This window comes from Lathyrus oleraceus, chromosome 3, assembly GCF_024323335.1.
Source record: "Lathyrus oleraceus cultivar Zhongwan6 chromosome 3, CAAS_Psat_ZW6_1.0, whole genome shotgun sequence".
Lineage (NCBI taxonomy): Eukaryota > Viridiplantae > Streptophyta > Magnoliopsida > Fabales > Fabaceae > Lathyrus > Lathyrus oleraceus.
The window spans coordinates 242,807,862-242,820,800 of NC_066581.1; the positions used below are offsets into that span (position 1 = coordinate 242,807,862).

The 12,939-nt window shown below is 38.9% G+C and overlaps 1 long non-coding RNA gene across 5 annotated transcripts; it reads left to right on the forward strand.

The window, feature by feature from the left end:
* Positions 1–4,068: 4,068 nt before the first annotated feature.
* LOC127126622 (uncharacterized) lies at positions 4,069–6,782 on the forward strand. 5 transcript variants are annotated; one of them, XR_007805036.1, is made up of 4 exons: positions 4,069–4,656; positions 4,856–5,034; positions 5,152–6,136; positions 6,258–6,782. It is a non-coding gene; the product is annotated as an uncharacterized LOC127126622 (long non-coding RNA). The 5 variants fall into 5 exon arrangements; XR_007805033.1 differs by having other exon boundaries at positions 4,069–5,034; positions 5,152–5,738; positions 5,909–6,136; positions 6,258–6,781; XR_007805035.1 differs by having other exon boundaries at positions 4,894–5,034; positions 6,258–6,781.
* The last annotated feature ends 6,157 nt before the right edge of the window (positions 6,783–12,939 follow it).

Below are 12,939 nucleotides of genomic sequence, written 5' to 3' on the forward strand. Positions count from 1 at the left end.
GGATCCATCTTAATTTGATTATAACCCGAGAATCCGTACATAAAGGAGAAGACCGCGAACTTAGCAGTGTTGTCTACCAGAGTGTCAATATGTGGCAGGGGGAAATCGTCCTTTGGACTAGCTTTGTTTAAATCCCTATAATCAACACACATCCTAACCTTGCCATCCTTTTTGGGTACAGGTACAATATTAGCTACCCATTGAGGGTACTTCGCAACTGCTAGAAAACCGACATCAAATTGACGTTTCACCTCGTCATAAATCTTTAGAGCCATGTCGGGTCTTGCTCTTCGGAGCTTCTGCTTCACTGGCGGACAATCTGGTTGTAGTGGTAGCTTATGGACAACAATATCAGTATCTAAACCTGGCATATCCTGATACGACCAAGCAAATACATCTACATACTCTTGTAGCAACTTGATCAATCTTTCTTTGATGCTTGCCCCAAGTGTAGTCCCAACTTTGACCTCTTTCTTGTCTTCTTCAGTGCCAAGGTTGATTGTTTCCACTGGTTCTTGATGTGGCTGAAGGGCCTTTGACTCGTGCTCGAGCATGGTTTATTGATTATTCTGCATGTTTTTTAATGATGGTTTTTTAGAAAAAATGGAAATAAAAATGCAAAAGAATTAAAAAGATTTTTGTAGTTTTTGAAAAGATTGCCATTTTAAGGAAAGAAAAACAACTGAATGAACGATAAGAATTTGAACAAAATGCTCTTTATTTGTCATAATGATTTTTGAAATTTAAAGGGGCCCTACAAATGATCCATTAGCCTTGGGCATAGCTAAGGATTTTCAAAAAAATAGAGGAAACACAATTACTTTGACACAGGAAAAACTTCTGGAATCTCAACTGCTTCCCAATTTGTCAAGGCTGCTTCACACCGGTATATCAGATTTGATGCTTCTACATCTTCGGTGTCATCTTCAACTGCACCAACCTGATCTCCATGGATAAATCCTGTGCTCAGGAAAACTTCTTGTATGCTCCGCACGCGGTCCTTTGCAGGGACCAGGGCTCCTCCATTAGCAGAAGGCTTGTACCCCAAACCAAAACGATCATTTTTCTCGCTGACGTTGATGACCTACCCCAACCTGCAGGGCCTCCACTTTCAACTGCTGACCTTGCACTATTCAAAGAGGCGAACGACAAACTGGTTTTCTCAATAGGATCCTCCACCTCAGCAAGTGTGGCATTGGATATTTCAAGTGCTTGGAAAGAGGTTTCTAAGGCATCCTCATCAGCCTCGATATAACGGAAAGAGGAGAGTTGACTGATGATAAAATCTTCTTCACCTGAGACAATGACGAGCTTGTCATCGACAACAAACTTCATTTTTTGATGTAAAGTAGAAGTCACTGCCCCAACAGCATGTATCCATGGGCGTCCCAAAAGGCAGCTGTAAGCGGGATTTATGTCCATGACTTGGAAATTGATGGGGAATACATGTGGTCCAATCTGGATTGGTAGCTCTACCTCCCCGACTACTGTCCTTCGAGAACCATCAAATGCTTTTACCATAAGTGCACTAGGTTTCAATTCCGAACCTTGGTAAGATAATTTAGCAAGTGCCCTCTTTGGTAGAACATTGAGGGATGATCCAGTGTCAACTAAAACTCTGGCCAAAGCATCTTCTTGGCATTTTATGGATACATGTAAGGCGCGGTTGTGATTCTTCCCTTCCTTGGGTAGCTCTTCATTGCTGAAACTTAGAGTGTTGCAGGCTGCGATATTGGCGACCACCCTGTCGCATCTCGAAAAATACGATTCCTCGCGATAGTCGCGGAAAAAATTATGTTCGAACAGAGTCGCCACCGAACTTTATTTATCCCAATGAAGGAATAGGAAAATATCGATAAAACCTTTGAAAAATAGAATAATGGTCGTCGCAACCATATTCGAGTTCGGGAGTCGATTACGTAAGGGGAAGGTATTAGCACCCCTCACGTCGGTTGTACTCAACGGGAACCTTTTAGTCTAATTTGCTACTTGAATGTTAATTGAATGTCATTCGCTTTCTTCGAGTAACTAAATATTTAATAGAGATGGATGAAGACCTCAAAAGGAGAACGGGGAGGTTTTTTATTAGTGTGCTCGCAGAGATCTCGCAATCTCGTGCCTACGTATCCTTATGGTGCAATAAGGAAATCAGAGCATTCGTAGTTCGGGGTACTACGAATATTTGGTGTATTTTGTTTGTTGAACGACTGTGTAGGTCGACGTTCTAACGGCTAAACGCTGACTTGTCTACTCTCGATGGAGGCTTAAACACTGGTTTGTTGTGCGCATTAGAAAGGATTGACAGTGTTCATTTTTGAAAGAGTTTTGGTCACGCGGGAGTGACGAGTGTAATTGATATGTTTGATGTTTGATGGTTGATTAGTTTCAATCGCACGAGGGCGAGAAATTAGATTTGATGTGTTTAGGTGTTTTGAAGAACGACGAAAGATTGAGCAATATGGTGTGCACCAATCGTCCAATTCTTTCGAGGAATAATAAGGCGACCGCCTTTTACTCCTTTTTCGTTCGAATTTTTATCGAAAGTTTGTTTGCGGATGTTGAATATGCACGGTAGTGAGGCGTACGCCTCCTACTTGCTTATCCAAGGAATAATGAGGCGTGCGCCACCTATTCCCTTATCCAAGTTTATTTAGCGTGTTTTAGTCGGAAGTCGATAATTTGAGCAATGTGGCGTACGCCAATTATTCAAATAATTGAGAGATGGTGAGGCGAACGCCTCACATCTGTTGTCATCCGAAGTTTAATTTAAGAAAGATATGTTTTTAGATATTGTATTTGATTTGCGAAAATAGTTTGAATTTTGGTAGGTTTGGATCGATAATCTGAGCAATGTGGCGTACGCCAATTATTCAAATAATCAAGGAATGGTGAGGCGTACGCCTCCCATTCTCTATTGAAGTTTAAGTTATAAAGTTGATCTTGAAACTGTGTTTGATATTAAAGGTGATTTGAGTTTATTCGATTGTGGTTGTAATTTGATGACGAAGATTCGTGCAATGTGGTGTACGCCAATTATTCGAATAATCGAAAGATAGTGAGGCGTACGCCTCATATCCTTTTTATTATCGTAAATTTATGATTAAAAATGTTTTAGAATTTGTAGTTGATTTAGAAGAAATGATTTAGATAATGTATGATTTAGGTTTAATCGGGTGACAAGAACTCGAGCAATATGGCATACGCCAATTATTCAAGTGCTTGAGAAATAGTGAAGCGTACGCTCCCTATATTCTTTTTCATCCCAAAATTTATGTTTGAAAGAGAAAATTCTTTTGAAATTATATTTGATTTGAAATATGATTTGAATTTGTAAGTTTTTTAGGGTTCTAATTGAATGATGAAAATTCGAGCAATGTGGGGAACGCCAATTATTCGAATAATCGAGAGATAATGAAGTGGATGCTCACTATTCCCCTTTTCATCCATAGTTTAAAATTAAAAGGTTTTGAGGAGTATATTGATGAAGAAAGGATGTGGATTTGAGTTCGCGAAAATTAATCGGGTTTTAAGTGAATTACTTGATATTGGACCCAAGTTTCATCCTAAATAAGGTAAGCTTTTATTTATCTATCAATATTCAACTATCCATTTAATTAATCATGTATTATAATAGGAGTTAAAACTCATTATTCAAAATTGAATCAAAACAATAGTCTATTTTGCTACTATTATTACCATCATAATTATCTAAACATATGAATAGAATATCAAAGTAATGTAACAAAAATAAATGAAGTTCAAACAGACTGGATGTGTGGAAGCAAATTGAGGGGTGCTTGTTTAAACCCATAGTGAACCAAAAGCCCGGCCCAATTGGATCTTTATCATGTGCAACAAAACAAAAGGGGCACATGGACAAACACGCGGATCCAAAAGGAAGAGAAAAAAAAATCTGAACCAAAGCAAGGGAAAGAATGGGAAAAGACACATGTTTCTCTTGTGTACCTGTCAGCATCCCTCAGAAATGGAATTGACTAGCCTTAAATTGCAATAATAATAATAAATCTAATTGCCATAAAGAAACTCAATAGCCCCATTTCTCTTCCCTGTACACGTGCTCCCAAGGTATGGGGGAGACAAAAAACTTACCCACTTAAAATCTGCCATTGATTAGACAAAAACAAGCATTGAATATATTAAACACTACCAAACCAAAACTAAACTTTCTAACTGATTTCAAAAAGACATTTCTTCCTAACGCTCCTCTAAACCAAACGCAGTTAAGGCCTCAAAATCGAAATGAAAAGAAACTCCTGATTTCTTCAGAACCACAAATGAACAACTTATGGTGTTCATCATCACCATCTTAATAGATCCGAACAAACCAAATTTCGATAACAAAAGGTAATGGTAACGCAGGCGACACAAACAAACTTAAACCAAAACTTAGATCTTGGATCTATCGTCAGAAATTTTCACGAATCGCAGCAAAGACTCTTACAAATCCACAACAATCCACACTTAACCTTAAACAAACATGGATAAGCAATATGTTCTCCAATCGTCCATGCGACTGGCGACTACATGGAACTGCAATGCCTCGAGAAGATCGAACAATAATACAAAGAGAAATGAAGGATATCGCCGGAGTTTTGCGACTCCGACTGGATTCCGACGAATGTGTATTTACCTTATGTAAGTGTCTTTCTGTGTGTGAGTCCTTCTCCCGTTTTCGTTTAGCTTTCGACTCTTCTGTCTTCTTACTCCCATGTTTCTATGTCGCAAGTCATGATGGTCGATTTAGTTCGACTAATCCAGAGCTCCGATGAGAAACTCTGGATAGTTTTCGATTGTATGAACTTTTTAATGAAGGGTTTTGTGTGTGTTTTGGCAGGGTAACAGTGCAACCTTTTTCTTTTTTTTCCCTTGCAGCGATCCCTCCTTTATATAGAATAGGTGAGGTCCTTTTGATGGTGCGTGAATGATGAGCTGGTGAAATCCATATTCCGTTAGGGAAAGATCTCCCTCATATTTGTGGGGACCAATTCATAATCTTGCAAAAGATCTATCTGAGTGAGTTGAGCGTTTCTCGTAGGTTATGTGGTCCCAAGGATTTACATTTCCATGTTGATATAATTTTTACTCTTTACTGCAATTATACATTACTCATGCTGTTATTTTTTACTACAGTTATAGTGGTGACCAATATTGGAGGAGCGGTTTTAAACCTTCTGTTCGTGAGCTCTGCTGCCTGTTGTCCTTCTGGTGTAATCGTTGTTGTAACCTTGTTTTTTCGTTGAGCCTTGTTTTGAAACGGATAACCGAAGGCTCTACTCCTCCGCAACAATGAACTTGGGAGCCTTAACCTGTCAGATGTGTTTGCTCATATAATCCATCTTTATCTTTTCTCAAGAGTCATCTTGTCCAATGTATGAATATCGTCAGTTAACAGTTCATGCATTTGCCATTTTCCTTAAGACTAACATTGTCTTGTGGTCTTTGAAACACATGTTTGCTAGATGGATGATCTGAGCTTCTCCTTCATGGTGATCACCTTCTTATAAAAGGCAAAGTTTACTTGCAGCTGGCTCTAGTTGGTGTTTTACTGATAATCCGACACGGCTTGTGCCTTCACTGTCAAAAATGATTGGCAGCAGTTGTACATGCCCTGTATGTTTCACACTTTCGGATTTGGTCTGCAGCAAATTAAAGTTTGATGAATGCTGCCTTTGTTGCTGGTTTTATATTCATAGCTGAGAGTGCCAATTTTTAGTGCGGTAAAAAACCATATATGAGTTTGTATTACCCTGTGCACATGTATTACATTTGTACTGGCAGCTTGTAATAGGTCTTGTGGCGTCCATTTGGCTTTTGTTTAACATGACTTGATTCCTTTGCGTTTGCATTTATGTGTTGTGATCCTCATGACTTCGTGGCTATATCCCAGGTATTGCTCATTAGGCATTTCATGTTGGTGGTGCATTCAATGGCACGGTCCTTAATATTCATGATAAGTCCATCTGTGCGGCGATCGGTTGTCAACTGGAGGGCCATTATCCCAACAACATATGCAGCTAGCTCATTCGAGCAAAGGTGGTTCCTTCTTGAGATTCTAGGTCAAGGTAATACGAATTATCACCACACGCAAACCCTCTGTACTCAGCGATGCTGTCAGGTACAACACCTGAAATTACTTGTTAGTTCGACATCCGATCTTGCTAATATTTATGTCTGGATGAGATATTTCTGGACTTTGCATTTTAACGAACATCAGGTTCTGGCTTTGGATTACACAGGAATGATACGTCGCACGCTGCTTCAACTCAAACGAAGTCGAAAGTAATAAGAAAGACGGAAGTTGGAGAGGTCGAAGTCATGACTACGTACACTTGCGTTTTCGCCCTTGTCGTAGACAGAACACTTGGGTCGATGACAGACGTCCTTTCCATGGATTCAAACAACAGGGGTTGTCTTGGTTTTTAACACTTAATCCTCACGTCCAACTTAAAAGATCCTAAAGGCGTTTGAAATGAAGTCAAACCAACAACAAGTACAATCCCCTCCATTTACGATGATATGCTCACGTTAAATTCTAAGACGCTTATTATTAGAATGCTAATTGTAGGAAACTTTGTGAATTTTGGATGTATGGTTGGAATTTGTACTGAGTACTATTCATGAAATGGAATTGAGGCATGCTGGTATTGAAATTGTAACCTAAGTTTCTCTGAACAATCATTTAATTTGAAAATTTATGATGGAACTGCTAGCTTAACATTAAAAGAATGTATCTTGTGATTGTATTGAACGGTACCCACTTGTGTCAAGGAAACCGCGGCCGGTGATTGTTGAAATGGTGTAACTTGGGTGTGTAGACATATAAAAAATGTAGAACATGATTATGAATTTGTAAAGTGTTGGCCCTGGTTATGATTTTGTAATGTGGATGGTGAGTGTAATAGAGAATCAAGGGTTATGATTTTTAAAAGGCAAGATGATTCATTATTTAAAAAAAATGAAAGATGACTTTGATTTTGAAACTGGTTCGGCAATATGAACATGAATCACAAAGAGTGAAATTTAGTGGACATGATGAAAAGACGAATCAAAGATCATGCATTAAATGGCTTAAAGATGAATGGTGGGTTTTGGTCAATTGATCGACCCAACAATCAGCCCAGGTAACAATGCCTATTTTCTTATAGGCAATCAAATATGTACCATAATATCAAAAATCAAATGACCCAAGCCAATAATTATGAACCAAACTAGATAAATGTCAACCAAATGACAGTTAGTACATAAGGCCTTAGCAAAGTCATGAATCCAAGTCACTCGTCTCCTTGAGTTGAGCCATGCATATGCAGATGAAGTGAATGCTTATGATGATATGTAAATGTTTATGGTTATGAATGCTTAATGAAAGTTTAAAAATGCTCGGACAAAATTGGGGTATGACAGCTGCCCCTATTTAATTACCTTGAACCAGAAAGTATGAATGACGGCAGGCTTGTACATTCGTGGTGGAAGATAATTAAATACGAAAAGACACGAATTTTGTCCTTTGAAATGCAAGGGAGAAATGCAGAAAGAAAATGCAGTGAGAAATACAGTAAGAAAAGTTTTTAGAAGGTAAAATGAAATGATCAAGATTTTCTGGAAACCGTCAGAACAGTATCTTGGATGTCATAATCGAGATATTCCAATAATGGAATGATACCTCAACTGTATCTAAGACTTTCTGATATTAGCAGAACAGTGTCTCTAAAAAATGAATGAGACTCTTCATATAGATGAAGCAGCATCTCAAACCGCAAAATGAGATTCTTCAGATAAATGAAGCAGTATCTCAAACAGATTAATGAGATTCTTCAGATTAATGAAGCAGTATCTCAAACAGATTAATGAGATTCTTCAGATAAATGAAGTAGTATCTCAAACAGATTAATGAGATTCTTTAGATAAATGAAGCAGTATCTCAAACAGATTAATGAGATTCTTCAGATAAATGAAGCAGTATCTCAAATGTTCGCCTGTTGGGGGAAATATTTTTAGAAAAGACTCCTTCTGGAGGAGATTTACTAGCAAAGCTCTGCAGGGAGGAAAGCTCATAAGAGACTTTTTATGGTAACCTCTGCTTGGGGAGCAATGATAGTAAAGAAAATGCTGGAAATATCATTATTAATCATAAAGTTGAAAAATGATTTGTTGAGAAATAGTTCCACGAGCACATGCAGGGTAATAACTTTATTGAATTTACATGAAGAGTGTCCGGGATACATATGAATGACCCTGGATTTTGATATTTTGTTATGTTTTTTCGTATGATGGTCCACTCTGGGTGGAAATACCATGCATGGGATGATGCATGAGATGTATGCAAGTATGCAATTGCTGGGGATATTTATGATGCGCATGGGAATGCAATTGATTTTGTTCATTTTTTGATGAAATTCCCACTTTGTGGGAGTTCTATGCACGGGTATGTTGATGATTGATAATATTATGTCTGATGAATCTTCTTGTTTGGCAGGAAAATGATGCATGTGATGCATGTGGGAATGCACCTAGGTACTTAGATATTTTTTGTAGGGTTTTATTTTTTTGAGATTATTGGGGAATAACATCGTCAAAGAGTTGATGAAAAGGTAACTGTCATCGTCAAAGGGTTGACGGAAAAGAGACTTCACTATGGAGTGGCATCACCAAAGGGTTGGTGGAAAAGTATTATCATCATTAGAGGGCTGATGGAAAAGAGACTTCACTATGGAGTGGCATCACCAAAGGGTTGGTGGAAAAGTATTATCATCATCAGAGGGCCGTTCACTATGGAGTGACATCATCAAAGAGTTGACGAAAATAAATTTCACTATGGAGTGGCATCACCAAAGGGTTGGTGGAATTTTTTTTTATCATCGACAAAGAGTTGCCGGAAAGAAACTTCACTATGGAGTGGCATCACCAAAGGGTTGGTGGAAAAGTATTATCATCATCAGAGGGCTGATGGAAAAGAGACTTCACTATGGAGTGGCATCACCAAAAGGTTGGTGGAAAAGTATTATCATCATTAGAGGGCTGATGGAAAAGAGACTTCACTATGGAGTGGCATCACCAAAGGGTTGGTGGAAAAGTATTATCATCCTCAGAGGGCCGTTCACTATGGAGTGACATCATCAAAGAGTTGACGGAAAGAAACTTCACTATGGAGTGACATCATCAAAGGGTTGGTGGAAAAAAAAAATTATCATCGACAAAGAGTTGCCGGAAAGAAACTTCACTATGGAGTGGCATCACCAAAGGATTGGTGGAAAACTATTATCATCATCAAAGAGTTGACGAAAAGAAACTTCACTATGGAGTGGCATCACCAAAGGGTTGGTGGAAAATTTTTATCATCGTCAGAGGGCTGATGGAAAAGAGACTTCACTATGGAGTGGGATCACCAAAGGGTTGGTGGAAAGGATGATCATCATCAGAGGGCTGATGGAAAAGAAAGATCAAGTTATGTCCATCAAAGGGTTGATGGGAAAGAATTATGATGTTGTGTATGCGTATGATGCATGTTAATGAAAATTTCTTATTTATGTGAGAGAGAACTTTGATATGCGACTTCCCTATTCGGAAGGAAAGTCATGTGTGTTTATTGTATGCAGTGCATGTGGTAATGCAAGATGAATATTGGTTATTTTTTGGATTGATCTCCCTTTTTGAAGGTAAGACTTTCTAGGTACCAATGTTGATTGGATTTGAGTTTATGAAGATGCCAGCAAAGTGGACTTTCAGTGGTTGCCAACATGGATTGGACTTTGGTTTAGGAGATGCCAATAGGGCTTGGACTTTGATTTTGGAGATGCCAACAAAGTGGACTTTTATTTTTGATAGCTGCTAATATGGATTGGACTTCGTTTTTTTTTTGGTAATTGCCAATTTGGATTGGACTTTGGTTGGTGAAAGGTTTTGACTTCCCGACATTCTGTATTTTGACGATGCGATGATCAGAAGATAGATTTGGATGCTTTTGGTGCCCCAAGTTTGATCATTTGCTGATAGACTGTGTATTTGTTCTTGAGAGAACCTCAACTTCTATGCCTGATATGCCTTGATAGTTTACAAATAATTTTGTGAGCGTAGTGACGTAATCAATGCATGATGATTGTGCTTTTGCTCTGCTCCAAGGCTCTTTGGAACTTGTCTGCCCCAGTGTGCAGGGATTAACCTTTGAAAGGAAATCCTGGGAACGATTATACCATGGCTTGAACCAATTTGCCCTAGTGTATGAGTCTTTCTGTAATTTGCCCCTGATTGAGATTTTGAAAGGCTTGCCCCAGATTGATTGAGTATGTTGTAATAATTTGCCTCCTTGATCCACTAATGCTTGGAGATTTCTTTCAGTCTGATCAGTTCCTAATCATTGGATACCATGCCCCTAATCCATAGGGTTAGGGAATAGTCTTGATTCGGGTCAACATTGACAAACGATCAAGTTCTTCTAATTACTTCTTTGAAGTTCCTTGATGTCAAGTACCTACTTGCAGTTAAAACTCGTTTATTTAATCAATGGTAATTTTAATGCAATATTCATGCAGGTTTGAAAAATCATTTATTGAGGTGATGTGATAGTGTGTGACGAATGAACCATTAGATCAAACACATTGCTGATTTAGCTAGTGTGTGAAAGATACAGTGAGAATATGATACCAATATAGGTGATTTAGCAAATATTTAGGAGTCAGTTTACGCAAACTTGTTGTAGTATGCTTTCAGAATAAACCCTACCTCAATTAGGTCTTTTAAGGGTTGTAACGTGGCCTGGTTCATGTTTTTTTGAACAAAAGGATATAAAGCTCAAAGTTTATTTTAACCCACCCCTTCTTCGTGATGATCTCCAATCCTACGTTCAGTTAAGTCAACACACACATTCAACTTTTAAGAGAGTTTGGAAGTGTAAGATCTCTTGAAATGGCAGTCATCTTATTTTGCTCTTCATGGATGTTGGTGACCCTTTGATTTTGGTATGATGGTCACCGAATCTTGGTTTGTTTTGTTGAGGGTTTTCGTGACCTCTTTTGATCTTTGTTTTGATCCCTAACTTTTGCCTGGACCACTTTTTTAAGCTTTGGTCCACCGGGATTGCCCCTATTTTTGCTTAAATCGCCTCTTTGGGTGTTCGACTTAGCGGGCTCTTTCTTTGTTGTTTTTTTTGAAATTTGTGACTGCCAAGTCATTGGTCATTGAAGAATAACCGACATAAGATTTGGATTTGTATGGTTCCTTTGACAGTTCAGGATGTGTGCGGAGAATGGAATGTAGTTGATCCTCATACGGGATGTCTCATCTTGTAATTTGAATGCGTAGTCAAATTAACTGAACACTACCTTGCCCCAGGTTAAATGTAAGGGTTTGTAAATCCGAAATAAACTCATACTTCTAGGCTCGAAGTGGTTGACTAGGGATTAACTCCTTATCTTTCTAGTGTTTGGGGATTTGAAACAATGCCTGTACATCATCAGCAAGGTTTTATCCGAAAGCATACAATCAGCAATTATGGGTATTTCGTTTTCGTCATTCTCCCTTCAATCTTTGCTAAAACAACAGTTTGATCAGTGAATGGGAGAAATATTTTTTTATATCAATGGAAAAAATGAGTGAATACGAAAGGATTCGTTCAAAACATGCATAATCATTTCATTAATATTACCATTAAAGGAAATCAACAATACTTGAAAGCAGATAAGTACTTAACATGCGAAGAAAAATACAAATGAAATGCGAGGAATAGCCAAATGGTTGCCAGTGCGGAGGAATCTCTCTCGTGCCTGGTTCACTGCTGGGCTAGCCTTCTTCAGAGTAGTGGTATTTCTCCTCATCGAGACTAGTACGATAATCATCTTCAGACCTATTCTCGGAAATTTCCTCCGCTGTTTGGACTGATGGACCCGCATAGCTAGCCGAAGCAGTATTACGGATTTGCAAGCTTCGAAGTGCAAATGAGAACATCTTGGAATCAAACAGGGTTTGTACTTTGCTCTTAAGCACTTTGCAGCCTTCAGTTGAATGCCCCTGTGCCCCAGCATGGAAGTCACATCGAGCATTGGCGTCAAAGGCTGGTGGATATGGAGGACTTACTAGTTTTAGCTCCTTTGGCACTATCAATCCCCTCTTAATCAAATACGGAAGTGCTTAACTGTATGGCATTGGAAGCGGATCAATATGTCTCTCTGGCTTTCTTGGCCTTTGTTGAGCATGTTGATGCTGTCGATGTAGAAAATCCTGCCGTTTGTATGGCTGTTGAGGTTGGATCTGTCGTTGATACTGAGGAGTGTAAAGACAAAGAGTCAGACAACATACGATCGCAAGTTTCGATGATGACAAATGACCATCATACACGTCTACAAACAAATGCAACACATTACCCATCATATCCTTTTCTACGTTTGTCTAAATCTATTATAATGATTAAAAACATATGTGGACAATGTGTGATCATGACGAAATGCATGAAAATCACAAAACACAGTTTTATGCAGATTTGAAGGCCTTGAGTCGACCATAGGGGTCAGCTCAAAGCTCACGGGTCAGCGCAAAGCTCAGCTAAACTGAAGATTGGTCAGCGCATGCTTCTTTGCGTCGACCATAAGGGTCGGCGCATAACTCACGGGTTAGCGCAAAAATCCCTTGAGTCGACCAGAGGTCAGCGCATAGCATAATGATGCTATCCTGGGTCAGCACATGGAACCATGGGTCGACCATAGGGGTCGGCGCATCACTCACGGCTCAGCGCACGCCGACCTATGGTCGACCGCTCGTGCGTAAACTCAGTTTTCTGAGTTATTTCCACTGTTTGAAATTCTGTTATTTTTGATTGGTTTTGTCAGTTACTATATATAGAAGTCAAAACACTTTTATTAATTAACATTTGCTAATTTGAGTTCAAGTGTTCAAGGAAACAAGAAAGAGTGAAAAAGGTGTCCAAGACTC